Source organism: Erythrolamprus reginae, chromosome 4 (genome assembly GCF_031021105.1).
Source record: "Erythrolamprus reginae isolate rEryReg1 chromosome 4, rEryReg1.hap1, whole genome shotgun sequence".
NCBI lineage: Eukaryota > Metazoa > Chordata > Lepidosauria > Squamata > Dipsadidae > Erythrolamprus > Erythrolamprus reginae.
This window is the reverse complement of record NC_091953.1, coordinates 57294427-57313250: the sequence shown is the minus strand read 5'-3', so window position 1 is coordinate 57313250 and position 18824 is coordinate 57294427.

Here is an 18824-nt window from a genome sequence, read left to right as displayed (position 1 = left end):
CCGAGTCTCCGGAGAGGGGCGGCATACAAATCCAATAAATAAATAAATAATAAATAAATAAATTATCCAGAAACGCAGCTGCTTGAGATAGGTAGATAGATGATAGATGACAGATAACAGGTGATAGATGATAGATAGATATAGGTAATATAGAGATTGATATATAGATGTGTGCTTGTGTATAAATGCTGATTGGTTTTTCATATGAATTACATGGACCAACTGTTTCCTTCCTTAAAAAAAATAATTGTGGTTGAAATAAACAACACTCCAATGCACGTGTTTTTAAGATTTAATTTTTATTTCAGTTTTTGGGTTTATCCAAGTAAATATGTGGGCAGCAGTAATAATCACCATAAATCAAACGTTTATTATGGTCATAGACCAGGATAAAAGGGTTATGTAACATGAATGTTTTGATGACAACAATGACTTGCGTGGAATTATTTATGTATTAAATTAAAATGTTTGCTCAAGGTCACTAATAGCTTAGTAAAAATTCAACATGTCTCTGCGCACATATGCACATTTGCATACATACATGTACCTACTGATCCTGATTACTAGTTTGGGGGGGGGGAAATTCACACTTACATCATCAAACCTTATATAGATGATATATATGTATATTTAAAAAACTGTAATGTTGTATGCCAATGAAAGTTTTGCACGTACACTGCCTGCCTGTTTCCAAGAATACTGGCACTATGCAGTTATTTGCTTGCAAAACACATTAAATCATGTTCTGGGCAATTCAGAAAGGTTAGCTGAGGAAAAAGACAACTAATTTTGTATTGTATTTTAGGCAGAAGCCTACTGCCAATTATATTGGGGAATTAAATACGTGCAATGATCCTTTCAAAAACTAGAAAACATTGCAATATTTGGTCATCAATCAGAGATGTAACAGGATGCAGCTAATTCAATAAGAGTAATTGTATTAGGGTTAATTTCTTTAATTGCTACTGTGATTTGAGAGATGGGAAGAGGGACAACCAGCTTTGGTGAGAGTCTTCTTCTTCTTTATTTTGTTTTCCATTTCAGATGGTCACTATAAACATTACAATTTATTAATAAGATTACTATTGTGTTGTTGTTTTTTTAATCACCCAGTTCTACTCTTTTTCTCTTTTGTGTCATAGCATTCATGGTATAAGCCTGTGGAAAGAGATTTCCTTAGATGACTTTATTTTGGGGTGGGGTGAGGTATGTGCATCAAATTTGGACAGTTTTGAGGTTTAGATTAGACTAGAGATTGGTATTTGCATGTGTTAACCAAATTTTGAATTAGAACTTTGCAACTTCAAAAATAATCTATAACACTCAATGATAAAGTGTGAATTCACACATTAACAAAATCTAGATTTTTTTAAATTCCCCTCTCCCCCCCAACCCTGAAATTTGACAAACTTGTCCTGTTCACAACTTCATAAGAAGCAGCTTACCATGTTTTTCCAGCTACAATTCTTTCTGAGAAACATGGTGAATCTTAATGTTTTATCTAAGTTAGTTTTGATTCCTGTATGGAGGCATGTTTTAAAATATTTGGTAGAATATAAGAAGAATTGGGGCATGATATCTCAGTGATTAAGATTTTGAGCTTGGAAAGTTGGAAAAGTTGAGTTCAAGACCCTAGCACTGCGGGATGGGGTAGGTTCCCATTACTTGCCTTAGCGCCTGCTAATTTGGCAGTTTAAAGGTATGGACCTCTTCAGCAGGACAGGTATTTTCATGCTGGCCATATGTTGATGGAACATCTCTCAGACAAAATAGATTGCATTGGCTGAGAATTGGAGATGAGCTTTGCACCCTTAAGTCAGTCACGATTGGACAGGGGAAACCTTTAAACGTTTTTAGGAAAAATGGTGGATTGTGAGCCTTTAGTTATTGTTTTCCATTAATGCTTTACAAATCCATTTCCAAATCTATTTCTTTTCCATTTCAGTATGAAATCACAAACTACACTTCCTCCAATTAAGTATAAAGAGCTACTATATCTGCATATTTTTACAATTTTGTTTAAAAATTAAACACTTCATAACTATTTGGGTATTTAACAACAAATGAAAATAACAGAAAATTCCTGTTTTTATTAATCTGCTTGCATTTTGAAATAATATTATTTTCTAGGGAGAAGCCACAAAAGTCTAAAAAATACATCAAAAACAAGGCACGCCATAAAAAACATAACTTTAAAGGAATTAAAGAAATGTTGGGTCTGCTTGGTGTGCCCTAGCTAGATTTCAAAGACAGCCAACCTGAAATGCCAAGGTTTAAATTTCACATTTGCAAATCCAACTTTAAATCAAACCTTTAGTTGAACTGATAAATATTTGGAACAGTTTGATTAAATATAATAAATTCCAAAATTGGGTTTTAACTGAGTCGCTATGTACATAGTTATAAGACAAACTTGTCATACCATAGTGAATGAAATTATGGGCAACTCAAAATGCAGGAAGTAAATAAAAAGACCATAAAGAGACCTACTCAACAAGATTAACTGTCTATTCAATTCAGCAGCTTGATTTCCATGGCTGCCCACTAGAAAATAAACAAGTAGGTCAAGCGACAATAATGCATTCCTGTGGTTTTTATGGCAGCTGATATTCAGTAGCATACTGTCTTCCAAAACCAGGGTTCTATTTAATTGTCATGATTAATAGCTATTATTATATGACCTGTTTGTTAATTTGTTTACAAATATTTAATCCATAATTGTTCTGCCAGCGTGTTTCAACCGCCCGTAATTACAGGGTAATTAGTCCAGGAAGACACACACCACACGATAAAAGGAAAACTCAAAAGTTTTTATAAAAGAAAAACAGAAACAGATCCCTTTTTAAATGTCAAAGGGATTTTCTGGTACACACAAGGCACAGGTTAAATGCAGTCCAATTGCTCACCCAATAACTGGGAAATTGAGTCCAATTCTAAAGTCCAGAGAGTCCACACACAATCTTGAACAGCACACAAACCAAGATCTTGACGATACAATGAATCAGATAAACTGCCATGAGGCTAAAACACCAGACTGTACTTTTATCTGTAGCACTAATTACAGCAGCCCCACCCAACCACAGGTGGCCTCATTTTCTCTTGTAATAATCCTTCAGTTGTTGTTTCCTATGCATCACTTTACTCTTGCGTGGATGTGTCATTAATTCTTTTTCAGAATCCAGGGATGATACAGATGATTGATCTCCTCCTGGGCTGTCTGCCAAACTCCCCTCTTCCCTGTCACTCACGCTTCCTTGGTCAGAGGAGGCTTCATTGGCAGATTCCATCGGGAGCAAAACAGGCCTGCAGCATGTAGATGTTTCCACCACATCCACCTGCACCTTCCTTGGGGCAGGAGCTGGGCCAGAGCTAACCACAACACATAATATTAAAGTCTCTCATTATATCTTCAGTTATAGATGACAGTAAGTTAATTATGCAAAGAAGTACTGCACTTTATCTTGTCTGATCTCAATTTGTGATATGAGAGGATATACTTTATTCGTATGAAACATAATCTTGTATATTTTTCTCCACAGTGTATTTGCATTTATTAATCTGTTGCTCTCATCACCTGAACAAAAAAATGTTATTTTCTTTAAAAAAAGCAAAATTCCCTGTCAATAATTAAAACCTTATCTCAGAAATGAACAGCTTAGAGATGTCTGAAAAACCAGCAAAGAAAGCATGTTCTTTGATTAGAAGTGACTAAATCAATCATAAAGACAATTTGATCCAAGCTGTCCTGTAATAAAACTACAACTGTAATTTAACCTCCTTGCTGAACAGTGTAAACTACCTAAGAGGGTCACCCAGAAGATAATGCACCTTTACCCCCCCTCAGGCTACAGTAATGGTACAAATGTGAAACTTTTAGATATACATTATTTGAATTGTCAGGAGTGTGTGTGTAAATTTTGCTTTTCTTCAGACAGATAGTGTAGTTGCAGCATTGTTTCAAAATGGCATCTGTAAGTGATGTACGTTACAAGCACCGTGTCATCATTGAATTTCTCACTGCGGAGAAATAAACTGTTGGGAACATTCACAAACAGTCTATGGATAATCTGCATGGATCTGAATGGATGCCATTCACGGAAGACAATTCGAGGATGACAAAGAGGTGGTTCACATAGTGCATTACTTTCTGGGCGACCCTTGTAGAAGGTTGTACATTGAGTTAGCTCTTAGAAACTCATTCTTCATATGGAAACTAAGTGACACCCAATATAAGACTTTTGCATCATACTCTCTTTTGTATATTTTTATAGAAACATGTTAGAAGGATTTTTTAAAATTTGTGGGATACAGCAGATTGACAGAAATAATGATTATGTAAAGTCCTATGTAACACATCTATATCTACTGTATACAGATCTATAAAATCATGGAGAATATGTATGTATGTATGTATGTATGTATGTATGTATGTATGTATGTATGTATGTATGTATTTGGTGTGTTCCAGTTTTTTCCTATGTATCGAGAGTATTTTTGCAACATTTCAACCAGATCACACTCATCATCTTCAAGCTTGTATCCTGGGATTTTTGCTGATTTGAACAAAATGAGTTAGGAGCTGCTGTTTTTTTCTATAAATAGTGGTGTAGTGTGTAGAATGCTAGCTCAACTGCTGCACGGGTGTTGGATGGCTGTGTTATAAGTTGTGGTTGTGATTCATTTGTTGACTAGGGCTAGCTTCAAGATCTCTGGTAGGCTGGAGGTATCATCACATTTATTCATATTGAGGGGGTGTTTTTCTATTTCTTGGTTTCCATAATTATTCTTTTGTATAAGTGTTCAGATTTGGAGATTAATTTAGGTTTTTTGAAGTCAATTTCATGTCCTGTATTTTTAATGTGCTGGAAAAGGGAGAAAGGTTTTTCTTCTTTTCTGGCTGAATTTTTTTATTCTGCTAAGTGTGCTTCTATTATGTGGCTGCACAGATTTTGCATGGTATTTCATAGACTCCTTGATTGTCAAGTTGGATCTTGTCTTTGGGGTTTCTTAAGATAAGATGTTGGATATTTTCTGGTTAGTGACGAAGGCTGTTTTCATACTGTGTTTGTGGAGAATTTTGCTGATTTTATCTGTGGTGCCTTTAATGTAACGGAGGAGGGAGATGCCATTATCCTATTCTGTGTCTTGGTTTTTTCACAGAGAGAGAGGGGAGGGGGAGGGGGAGAGGAGGGGTATATATAACTACAAGCTACATAGTTTGATCTTCTTGTAGCAATTTGACATGAAAGTATATTTACAAATTGAAATTTTACCATCAAGATACTATGGATTTCTGAAATTATAACTGTAGGACAAAATTATTATTATTATTATTATTATTTTTACTGTTTTTACTTTGCTTTTAAAAATTAAACTGAATGTTCAAGTCTCTTTTCTATATCTGAAAATAAAGATTCAATCACAACCTGGTTTAGAGATTTTCATCTATAGCAGGGGTGTCAAACTCATATTGTCACGCCATTGTCACATGACATATTGGGACTTCCTCCCCTCTACTAAACTTGGCGTGGGCATGGCCAGTGCATGATGCATCCGGCCCATGGCCCAGGAGTTTGACAGCCCTAATCTATAGCACAGATTTAGAAAGAACACTCCAGCCACCTACCAGACCAATTCTCCTTTATGTCGTGCTGGAGAAAGAAACAAAGAGTATGGTTTTCCCAATGCTCTGCAAATGCAAAATGTTCTGTATGTTCAGTCTGATTGGGAAGACCAGGACTGTGCATGCAACAGACTGAAGGAAAGGTTTAGTAACCAGAGAGCCAATCCCTAGGGTCCCGATTTCTTCAGTCGAAAATGTGTGCAATTAATTAGCAGTCAGTATTACGTGAAATGCAAAAGATTATTCTAGAAATATATATGATCTTCTCATCTTTCATTAGCCATATTTAAGTAGGTGGAACAGGAACCAGTTTGCCTTCCAGCTAAAAACTTGAGATGGCTTTGCAATATATGTATTGACCTTATCTGCCTTGATGCACAATATTTAGCAATGCAATATTTTGCTTGGTATGTTTCAGGCAGTGATTCCACCTCCTCGCTTCTTAAGCCATTGAGAAAATAATTTAAAAGGCAGTGGGTGCAAACAAGAATGAATATATGTTCATTTCAGCTTATGTTTAATAAGAGCTGCAATAAGGATTTGTCCTTCTGGAAAATCTATTGTTGGTACATGTGCAGTAACCAGACCTTCAGAAATATTAGCAGCAACATGTTCCACCCAGGATTTGATGCAGTGATGATAGCTTTCTGGCAAACAAAAGACCCCACAGGAACCTGGCTTGGCATAGCCTAACCTATCTTAAAACTGCTTTTTATGCCTTATTAGAGCATATAATTATATGCTATTATCTAAATTCAAAATTTCAACTTGTAAACCACATAAGTGTATTCTAAAATGTGAGTTTTACATATTTAAAAATGTATTAATATATATAAATAAAAACATACATTACTTATTAAAAATAGTATGCCAATATAATTATATTGAATAAAAATTTAGAATGGGATAAATGAAGTTACAGTGTTCCCTCGATTTTCGCGGGGGTTGCGTTCCGAGACCGCCCGCGAAAGTCGAATTTCTGCGAAGTAGAGATGCGGAAGTAAATACACTATTTTTGGCTATGAACAGTATCACAAGCCTCCCCTTAACACTTTAAACCCCTAAACTGCAATTTCTCATTCCCTTAGCAACCATTTAGATTATTACTCACCATGTTTATTTATTAAAGTTTATTAAAAAAATATTTATTAAAGGCGGACGAAAGTTTGGCGATGACGTATGACATCATTGTGCGGGAAAAACCATGGTATAGGGAAAAAAACAGCAAAGTATTTTTTAATTAATATTTTTGAAAAACCGTGGTATAGCCGTTTCTCAAAGTTTGAACCCGCGAAAATCGAGGGACCACTGTATTCTCGTCTGGGGATAAGTCATACCAAATTTAATGGGATTCTAGCTAGTATAGTGGGATGGAACAAGATCCTGAATTACAACTCCTATCTTGGTCTTAACTACTGAAAGACAGGCATGTTTTAGCTCCTGAGGCAATTTGGAAAAAGAACTTATTTCATATCTACAGAAAATTGCAGTGGACTCAGGTACTGATTTTGATTTGAAGAACCAATGGCTGTAGCTTGAGCAACATCTGTGGCAGTCTGTCATAAAGGTACATGGGGAAAAGGAAGCCTTGAAACTGATATATGGCAGAAAAATAAAATATAAATGATTATTCCAAAGCAGGGAAGATTGCAAAAAAAAAAAGGCTATAAAAATGAATACAGGTGACAGAAAAGTACAACTTATTTCCTCCAATGAAAATGGCAACAGGACATAAATTATTTGATTATGCTTCATTCAGTGAGTTTTTAAACACATTTCAAGAATAATGACCACTGTCACCTTATTATGTCATGTTTCTTTTATATTCTAACATGTAACTGAAATTACAGGTTGAAATTTATTGTTTCTTTATCTTACTTTGCCTCTAAGGAGACTAGAATAGCACAGAATTGTGGTAAGTTGGTTAATATGATTGAAAATAACTTTCTAGGGGTCAAGGCAACTTGCAAAACTTTGTAGCTGAGAGGGATTTGAGGCCAACTCTCCCTGGCCTGTTCCAACAATTTGTATATATCCTGTATTTTCTGTTTCCATAGATAGTGATAATATGCGCTAGATTGATTAACATAGTCACAAAAGATAGATTCATCACTTCATTTTTTTCATAGGCCTTTTGACTGCAGTCCCAGTAAGCTACATTTGCATGATGGCAGTTCTTTATATTGAGAAGTCTGATTAAAATAATGTATCTAAATATTAAAGAGTTGTGACAAAAAAATCCTCATGAAATTCTACAATATAGCAGTTATGGTATATGGTTTCACTAAGTAGATTGAGCTTCAAGTTTGCACCGGATGCGGAATAAGACACGGACACAAAGAGGTGGATTTAAAATTGGGTCACTTTATTAATGTTAAAAGAACTTTAACTGATTATTGACCAAATAACCAGGACCTGCAGAGGCCACTAGAAAATTTGGAGTGGAAATAATTCGCGAATAACCTTCCTGGGCAACCATGGGCGTAGTTCCTTGCTGAACAAGGTGAAGATAGCTACCTTCACCTGGTTCCTGGCCACGCCCTTAAAGCATATGGGAGGATCTCACCATCCAATCCCTTTCAGGTTATTGGGTTAGGTGAATCCCAAGGGCCCCCCTCTCCAATCACCGAGTCCGTGTGAGTGTATAGTTCCTGGTGAGAGGCAGCCCATTATCTTTCAAGAGAAGCCCTAAAGGAGAACACCAGTTGCTACCACTGCCCATTTCCGCCCCTAACCTGCCAACCCCAGTGACTAAAGGGAAAGCCAATTAACAAATTGTAAGAAAATGCACCACACCCTAACCATCCATCCTCACTCCCCAGTGTGGAATAGGTGAAAAAACGGTCGCAACTAAAGCGTTGAAACCGCCAAAAATTACTATTCAGCCTCTGAAGACAACCCCATGCAGGCACACTGTAAGATAGGGAGGGAGGGAGGGTGTCCGCTTAGTCGTTGGCCGGGGACAAAAGGAAGGTGGCGAAAATGCTGCGCCTGGAAGCGTGCAGCTAGCAATGGTGATCTCGTGATTTCTCACGAGATCGTCACAGCGGAAGATGCACCACGCGCCGTACCATGACTTCCAGCCCCAGCGCAATTTCAGATGGCCACCAAACCATCCGTCTGTGCATTTCTATTGACTATGGCTCCCAGTAGGTGATTGGAAGCTGGTCATTGTGTTGCAAACCAATATATATCTCAACCGATTGTCATTGTTGAAATAAAATAAGGGAGATCTCAATATACTCAATATCAACTTTATTTGATTAGTCAATCAACCATATCAAAGCGAGAAAAAGGACCACATCGGTTGTCATAAAACTATGACTGGTTAAAATGCAATAAAATTGGCTAAAATAGAGGGAATTTGAATAAATAATAAGTTAAAATGCAGTATAATATGCTAAAATTGAGTAGTAAAACATGAGAATATAACTCGTGCAAAGGATCTCTATTTATCTCTATTTATTCTCAAGACTTCATTAGTTATCTTAACATATTGTTTTAGACAGCAATAGAAAAAATGTTTGTATTCTCTAAGTATTTTTTTTTAAATCTTAGTCTTGTATTTTTAAATTCAATTTTATTCAGAATTTTAATAAAAGGAAACGGAGAAAAAACCACACAGAGAAAGGTCTTAACAAGATCTGAATTTCTTTGTTTAATTCTGTTACAAAAATATCATAAAAATGATTTTAAAAATAATGCTGCCACTAATGAAACTATTGAAAAATCACTTAGATGTAATTAATAAATGATACTCTTCTTCAAACTAATGAAAATAATGCTTGTTTTACTAAATGCAAGAAACAGTCACTAAGAAAGGGTAAGCGTGTTCATTTTTGCCTATCACTTACATTATTTTTTTTCTGTCCAATGCAATAGAAGTAACAGAAGAGGTTCAAGACTCTGTTTATTTGTCAATCTATCAGCAAAATAATTCTCCAAAAGCTGTATATAGTAGGATAAAATTTGCACACCAGGAGAACCTAGCATAAGAAAACACAGTTTGACAATGTTTGAGCCAGATTTAAGAGGAGATAGGGAATCCAGAAAAAACCTTCCCTATATTGATTTTATTGCATCTCTAGAAATAAGATGTATATATAATGTTTACATCTTCATATTTGATCCCTTGTAAATAATTTTACTGGCATTAAAAAAACACATAAATCAGGTTCATTGGAGATGTACTGTACTTCTCCTATGTCCTTAGTTCGTGACTCAAAGATATAGAGTGTGACTGTTTTGAAGAAAAGATCTGCAGTGATAGAGAAAAAAAATAATCAGAATTGATGTTTTCCCATTACATCAAAAGAATTCAGTTACAAATAATGTGGCAAGTTTTTCCCAAATAACAACAAAGGAGTAACACTTTGGTTTAGATTCCATTTCATTCAAAGAAAGCAAAGGAATGAGATATTAATAGTAATTTAAAAATAATTTTTGTAGTTTCAGTCATACTTGTATATTGTGTACACTATTTTCTGACTATAACAAATTAAAAAGCAAACTAAAAACACATGTGCACATTTAAAAGTATATCTCTTGCCGTTATAGAACAGCTTTCAAGAAGATTTTAACTGTCACTTGAAAATAGCAGGGCATTGAAATGTGGATTTTAAAAATCCTAATCTGTACTTTTTGGCTGATGAATTAATTTTCTAATTCTGGTTAGTAAATTAAAAAAAAATAGTCCAAACACTTTCTCTGAATTCAGTTTTTTTCCCAGTAGTTAGCAACACATTGATGTCTTCATTGGTTACCAAAGGAATAATTTGCTTTAAATAGTTAAAATTAAATTGATAGCATATTAATTTTAGTACATGTGCTACCATAACGAGCATAGAGTTCATATTTGCCGCTAAGAAAATTTAAAAACTGGAATTGAATTTCTGCAGAACTGTATTTCTGCAGAACTATCATTCTATATTTTTAATACTGATCCCAGATATATTTTTTAGCTTTTGAGATTATCTCTGTTGGATATTTGAAAAGGGAATATCAAATTTAGTAATTTTATTATATTATAAAATAGATTAATTAGATGGATAAAAATTCAAACACATTTACAGGTCCAATTTAAGCCAATTGTTATCCACAATTTATGAATGAAATGCAACCTAAATTCAGTACAACTGAATTTTTCTCAATACAGTCATGCTAAAAGTTGATTAAAAAAATAAAATAAAAGTGGGATCAATGTTTCTGAATGTCATACATTGTCTGCATTTGCTTTAAATGATCACTATCCTTAATCAGCCCTACAATGGCCTGATATTGTGAACTTAAAATGACGGTCCCCTCTTCTATCTGATTTCAAAATTTCCTTCCATCTCAAGAAACACCAGTCAATCCATCATCCAACAAATGCAAAATGGGCCTCAGTAAATGAGGATTATCTTAAAACAGAAGTCTATTGGACTATCACATCCAATGAGATGGCTTGTGTTCTACTTTTGAGATCGTGTGAGACATCAGGTTGCAGAGTACTGGATAATCTCACTGGCACAATGTAATGTAGGTCAAACCTATCATAAATAAAGATAAAAAGAATGTGTGATTTTATATAATGTAATCACGAACTTATTACAATTTTCTTCTGCAACCCAGCAAGACAGACGCAGACTTCAGGGGATAATTAGAATTGCAGAAAAAACAATTCCTACCAACCTGCCTTCCATACAGGACTTGTATAGTACATGAATCAAAAAGTGGGCTGTGAAAATATTTACAGACTCCTCATATCCTGGACACAAATCTCTTCAACTCCTACCTCCTACCCTCAAAACAACGCTATAGAGCAGTGCACATCAGAACAACTGAAACATAGAAACATAGAAGACTGACAGCAGAAAAAGACCTCATGATCCATCTAGTCTGCCCTTGTACTATTTATACTATTTGGTATACTGGACACAAGAACAGTTTTTTTCTCAAACACCATCACTCTACTAAACAAATAATTCCCTCAATACTATCAAACTATTTACTAAGCCTGCACTACTATTAATCTTATCATTCCCATCATATATCTCCTCCCACAAATGACTGTTCGACTGTAACTTTGTTGCTTGTATCTTTACAATTTATATTAACTGGTTCCTAACATGATTTGATTGCTTATTTGTACCCAAATTATCATTAGATGTTGTACCTTATGGTTCTTGACAATCTTTTCTTTTATGTACACCGAGAACATATGCACCAAGACAATTCCTTGCGTGTCCATCACATTTGGCCAATAAAATTCTATCCTATCGTATCCTATCATATCGTATCCTATCGTATTCTATTCTATTATTTCTCTCTGAAGTAATTGGTATCTTATGTGACAGACTTTTCTTACTCTGAACAATGAGATGCTGTCTGAATGAATATATTTGGTGGTATCTTCAGAATGTTATACCAAGCATGTTACATCAGTCTTCTGTCTAATTGTGTAGAATTCTTGGAAGTCCAATTCTGACAACTACTGTACTTCTTGGTAACTCAGCTATTTTCTCTTGACCCCCTCCCCCCCCCCGCATCACAGGTAAGAACTAGTTATCACATGTTCTCCAGATATATTGTTTACATAAGCTGGTGTAGTGCAGGGATGTCAATCCCACAGCCCATTGCCCATATATGATCCCAGATAGCTAGTAATATGGCCCCACAATATCATAACCTATTGACATTATTATATGATTTGATATTATAAAACTGACAACGAGAGACCTGTCCAAAACATCTCCAAGCCAACAGTTGAACCTGAAAGATTGTCATCATCACCATCATCATCTTAGAAAATTGTATTATATGTTTTATATATGCCCAAGACAATTCTTCATTCATTGAAGCCCGGTAATTGGATATTCATGTTGTAGTGGTTAAGGGGATCAGCTAAGATTGTGAAAACCCAGCTTGAAATTCATCTCAGTCACTGAAACTTACTGATTTTGGTCCCATCATTCACCTCCTAGACTTTTTGTCATGGGGGAAATTGAAGGAGGATATCTATTCATACCATTGTACATATAAGAATTGTGGAAAGAAATATGAAATGTTGATATAAACTGTTGTTGGTTTCAAAATTAATTTGGCATGGATGTGAAACTTACGAAATTTTTTGAAGGACGGAAGAACTAATTTTGCAGCCCCACCTCACATATATATGGCTGCTTAAAGCTATTTGGCACAATATAGAACACCTGGCTGCACAGATGGTATGATTCTCCAACTGTCTGGCATGACATATGTCAATCACATTACTGGGCAGATGGGAAAAGCAGATGAGATGTTAAATGATAAAATCACAATTTAAGTTGTTATGGTTGCCTATATCCTGGCTTAGATCCTACAATAATTTGAGGAAATTCATAGGGAAAGATAGGATCCAGAATCTTCCATCTTCAGTCTTTGTATCTACCCGTTTTAAGAATTCATGGGAAGAAAATGGAGTAAGGTAAAAAGAAGAGTTTTAAAAAGTTTTTTAAAAGTTTCTGTAGTATATTTGAAAGTAAAGTATGGCTGACTCTTTTTTCTCACTCTGAAATATTTTAACACCTCAAATAACGTACTGTATTTGATTATTTTGGTAAATTAGTCTGGGCTTACATTATTATTTCTAAATTTGAATTATATTTATAAAAGGCACAATTTATTTTATTTATTTCTAACCCACCTTTGTTATTTATACAAATAGTTCAAGGTAACGAACATACCCAACATTATCTTCCTTCTCCTATTCAATATGTGAGCATAGGTTGTACGCAATGTGAAATGTGAAAAATTTGGCTGTTACATTATTGCAAAATTTTATTACTTCTGTTTTATCTTTGTTGATTGCAGTTTAGATGTTGCACCAAACCTAGTAAGATTTATCTTCATCACTTCACAGAACAACACAGATGTTTGGCTGTGTAATGTTACCACTTTATGAATGTTATCTATTTAGCCTTGACTCAGCAGAGGTTGCGTACAACCTACGCTCACATATTGAATCCAGAATTTATTATTACAGTTTTAGAAAACACTTGACAACTTATGTGTATCTTGAACATACGCTTATTCTTAATACAGTTATTACTTATTGTTACTACAAAAATGTTACTGGATGTTTCTATTCCAAATTATTTGAAATTAATTCTATTAGAGTTGGAGCTGAAGGTAAAACCTCTTATAAAATAAATAAACCTCTTATAAATAAAATAAGCATGTATAAAAGCAGCCATGTGCATCTGGATCACCGTGGATTAAAATAAAATCCCCGTATTCATGATTCCTCTGTTTACAGATTCATAAACCTTGTCAGGAAAGTTGTCCCTGGTATTTATTTTATTTATTTATTTATTGGATTTGTATGCCGCCCCTCTCCGCAGACTCGGGGCGGCTAACAACAATGATAAAAAACAAGATGTAACAATCCAATTTAATAAAACAACTAAAAATCCTTATTATAAAAGCCAAACATACACACAAACATACCATATATAACTTGTAATGGCCTAGGGGAAGGAATATCCTAACTCCCCCATGCCTGGCGACAAAGGTGGGTCTTGAGTAATTTGCAAAAGACAAGGAGGGTGGGGGCCGTTCTAATCTCTGGAGGGAGTTGATTCCAGAGGGCCAGGGCCGTCACAGAGAAGGCTCTTCCCCTGGGGCCCGCCAAACGATATTGTTTGGTCGACGGGACCCGGAGAAGACCAACTCTGTGGGACCTTATCGGCCCCTGGGATTCGTGCGGTAGCTTCTGCATATCTAATGTATGTTCAAGGTCACCAGTAAAGTCAGACCAAAAATGCTTCGTTTTTATAAGGCAACTGAACTTTGTTTTTTCCTTGAAGACGTTTCAGTTCTCATCCAAGAAGCTTCAAGGTGAAGAAGCTTCTTAGATGAGAAGCAAAAATATCTTCAAGGAAAAAAAACAAAGTCCAGTTGCCTTGTGAAAAAACACTTTTGAGACAACCATGACCTGGATGACTGAGAATCTCCCCATAGACAACCAACAAGGCCATCATTTAATAATCATCTAGTTCTACAATTTCTTCACTGTGAGGACAATCAGCATTTTTTTGGGTTCCAAATTATCTGAAAGACGTATTGAGCTGTTTTCTCTCTCTAGCTCAGCTTCATTTTTACTCCTCCTATTTAGCTGGTGAGTGGTGAGAATGTTTTATGATCTGCTAAAAGAAAACAAATATAAACTCTGCCAATAGATAGCAATAAATATTCACTCTAGGCTTAATGTACCTTGTACTATATGCTGTCACTGAGAACATTGATTTAAGATAGAAGTACACAACAGCAGAATCTTTTTCAAAATAAGCCATTGGTGAAAGAAGTTTTGGTTGCTAAATAAGTAAACAAAAGTAGAGCAATTGTGACCTATCTGATGAACTTCTAGTGGATTGTGTTTTTATTAATGAGAGTTCAGCTGTTAATTCAGTATGCTTACACAACATTGACCTTTAGTTGCTTTTGATTGTAATTTCCCATGTTAATTTTGAACATGAACGTCACTTTCCGATGTCCTTGTTTAGAACAAAGACATTGGTGCTGCATGGCGTTTCCACCTCTTCCTACTTTTGTACCTAACTTTGACACCACCTTAATGAATCATCATTCAGTATATGCAAACTTATTTTATTAAAGTAAGCCTTAAGTGCAGCATTGAAAAAGATTCCCATTAGCATGTTTAGTTGTTTAGAATATTAATATGCACACTGATGGGTAGGACAGAAACCATGTTTATTACTATATATTTCTAAAACATATTTGGAATATGCAGACTGTTTTATTAAAAAAACCCAAAGATTACTACTAGAGTCACCAAAATGCATAGAAGCTATTAATAAAAATGTTACTATGAAACATAAAATATTTTGTTCACATCATATTCTTTGCAGCAAATTAGGATTTATGTATACTACCTGCATAATAAAGCAGTACTCTTACAATGTGTCACAGATGTAAATGAGGTGGAATATGGTTTGTTTGAATATTTTAATGAGGGCCATCTGTTTTAGTCCAGGAACTATTCAAACAGGGAATCCATCATCTACATAATCAAGAAACAAAAATTGGAATGTTCTTCCATTGGAATATCAATCATCAATTCGTTGCTGGATTTTGACTTTTCTGCTTCATCTTTCCAAATTAAATTAAATAAGAGATAAAAAAATAAGTCAACATAGGAACACAAGCTCCAACGGTCCTTGGATGAAATCGATTATTTGGGCCCTCAGCAGTCAGGATTCAGGCCTGGCTACAGCACAGAAACTGCTTTGGTCACACTGATGGATGATCTCTGGCAGGGCCGGGATAGGGGTTTACCCTCTATCCTGATGCTCCTTGACCTCTCAGCAGCTTTCGATACCATTGACCATGGTATCCTTCTGCACCGACTTGAGAGGTTGGGAGTGGGAGGCACCTCTTATGATGGTTCTCCTTCTACCAATCCAGTCAGTTGTAGTCAGTGTTAGTGGGGGGGGGGGGGGGTCAGAGGTCGACTCCTAGGTCCCTTCCTTGTGGAGTTCCTCAGAGGTTATTACCCTGGGGGGGACTTTTGACCCCCCCAAAGAGTGTCCGCAACTTGTGCATCCTCCTTGATCCAGAGCTTACATTGGACCATCATCTTTTGGCTGTGGTAAGGGAGGCCTTTGCCCAAGTTTGCTTGGTGCAGCAGTTGTGGTCCTATCTGGATAGGGAGTCTCTGCTCATGCCCTTATCACCTCGAATTTCGACTACTGCAATGCTCTCTACATAGGGCTACCTCTGAAAAGCGTTTGGAAACTACAAATTGTGCAGAATGCATCTGCACGAGTAGTCATGGGCCTCCCAAGGTATGGCCATGTTTCTTCAGCACTCTGTGGACTGCATTGGCTGCCAATTGGTTTCCGGATACAATTCAAAGTGTTGGTTATGACCTATAAAGCCCTACATGGCATCGGCCCAGATTACCTTCGAGACTGCCGTCTGCATGAGTCCCAGCATCCAGTTAGTTCCCACAGAGTCAGCTTTCTCCAGGTCCTGTCAACTAGACAATGTTGCTTGGCGGGGCCTAGGGCTCTCTAGAATCAGCTTCCACCAGAGATTCATACTGCCTTCTCCTTCCTTGCTTTCTGCAAGAACCTGAAAACATACAGTATTTTTGCCGCCAGGTTGGCCAACGAGCATGTGGTATGTTTGTGGTTTGAATTTGAATGAATGATTTTTAATGTTTTAGCCTTTTTTAGAATGGTTTTAGATTAGTTATTTATATTAATTGGATTTCAGATGTGTTATTGTGTATTGGGGTTTTTTTATATGTTGTGAGCCTTCCCAAGTCCTTGGAGAGGGGCGGCTTACATGATAAATAAATAAACAAACAAACAAACAAAAAACAAACAAATAAATAAACAAATAAATAAATTGTGTATCTATAAAATAATAGACAGATTTCACTTAGCAAATTGGCAATGAATTTTGTACTACATTTGTATTTGCAAATAACAATTAAATAAGATAGAAAATCCAATTATGGGTTTATTATGTTAGAGGCAAACATGGCAACAGAATTAAGATTTAAACATATTTTAGAAAACATCTAATTATAACAAATATCTATTTTGAATACTTGATGAACAGTGCATTTTTTGATGGATTTAATAGTTGCAATACTTTCTTGGTTGAAATTTATTATTGGGGTTCCTGTTCTATCCTCTAACAAGCCTGCTTGATTGGATTCTTGCCAATACTGAAAGTCAAATTCTAAAGTGCTGCTATTATTCAAATTTTCCAACATTCTAAAATCTGACAGATTACAATCAGCATTGTGACAAAGTATTTTCACGGAAACATGAGCATTTGAATGACTATCCAATATGTGATTAAAATTGGCAACTCAAATTCATGTTAAGTAAGGACATGATTAACACTCTGGGCAAATCTACCATCTATCTGTCTATCTAATTATCTGTTTATCTGTCTGTCTATCTGTCTTTCTGTCTATCATCTAAGATGTCTGTGCTTCACTATTACATCCATGAACGTGTAAAAACAACAACCACTTTTTTATAGTTTGACTAGTCCACTTCTAAAGAAACAGGTGATAAGTAACAAGAGAGGAGTGGGTGTTTCATTATACCGCACTATAGTGAAACATAGAATGTGAATTGATAATGACATGTAATCTGTCAGATACACTAATTTTGAGGCTGGGTGTGCTTCACACATTCTTTTGTGTTCATTGTATTCTAATTGGCAATCAGACATGATACATCACTCTTTAATCTGATAAACTCTACTCATTAGCTAGAGTTTGGGGTATTCCTATTAAATGAGCAAGAAGGTAATAATAAAATTTTTATTTATTGCTTTTATCTTATAGAAACCATTAGGTGCCCTCAATGAATTGTTAATTTTATAGGGTTTCTTATGTGTATCTCTCTCTCTCTCTCTCTCTCTCTCTCTCTCTCTCTCTCCATCTCTATCTATCTATCTATCTATCTATCTATCTATCTATCTATCTATCTATCTATCTATCTATCTATCTAATATATTTTATGACCTGTTCTTGGATTGTAAATAAACAAATAGATGAGAATCGATAGATAAGAAGCTATATCTACGTTTTAATCCAACCTATCAATAATTTTTTGAATCTTTATTATTGCATCATTTAAATTTATTTCACAACTCTGCATATTTATTCATCTAAATCAATTATAGCAAGAATAACAAGGACATGACCTTCAAGTGCTCCAGTCAAGGATGATACAAGATCAGTGTTAATCTTGTTAATTTGTTAATCCTGTCAAGTATAAGATCCTCAGAGAGGGGAGGCATATAAATTAAATAAATAAGAAAGAAGGAAGGAAGGAAGGAAGGAAGGAAGGAAGGAAGGAAGGAAGGAAGGAAGGAAGGAAGGAAAGATCACTAAGCAGTTGTATTACTGTAGCTCCATGCAAGGTGGCCACAGGTGCTTCCGGCATTTTCGGCCAGGTAAAAGATGCGGCGGCAGAGGTTCTTAGGCGTCCTCCACCGCTGTGTCTTTTGCCTGGCTGAAGAATGCTGGAAACACCTGTGTCCGCCTTGCATGGAACTTGAAGGCAGCGCTTGGGCTCTGTTCTCCCCACCCCAAGAGAAGAGCACTGGTCCTAAATGGAGGGAAAAGCACTTTTGGAGTGCAGGCTGAAACGGTGTGGGTGTGGGGTGTGTGGGGGTAGATGGGGCTCCCAGA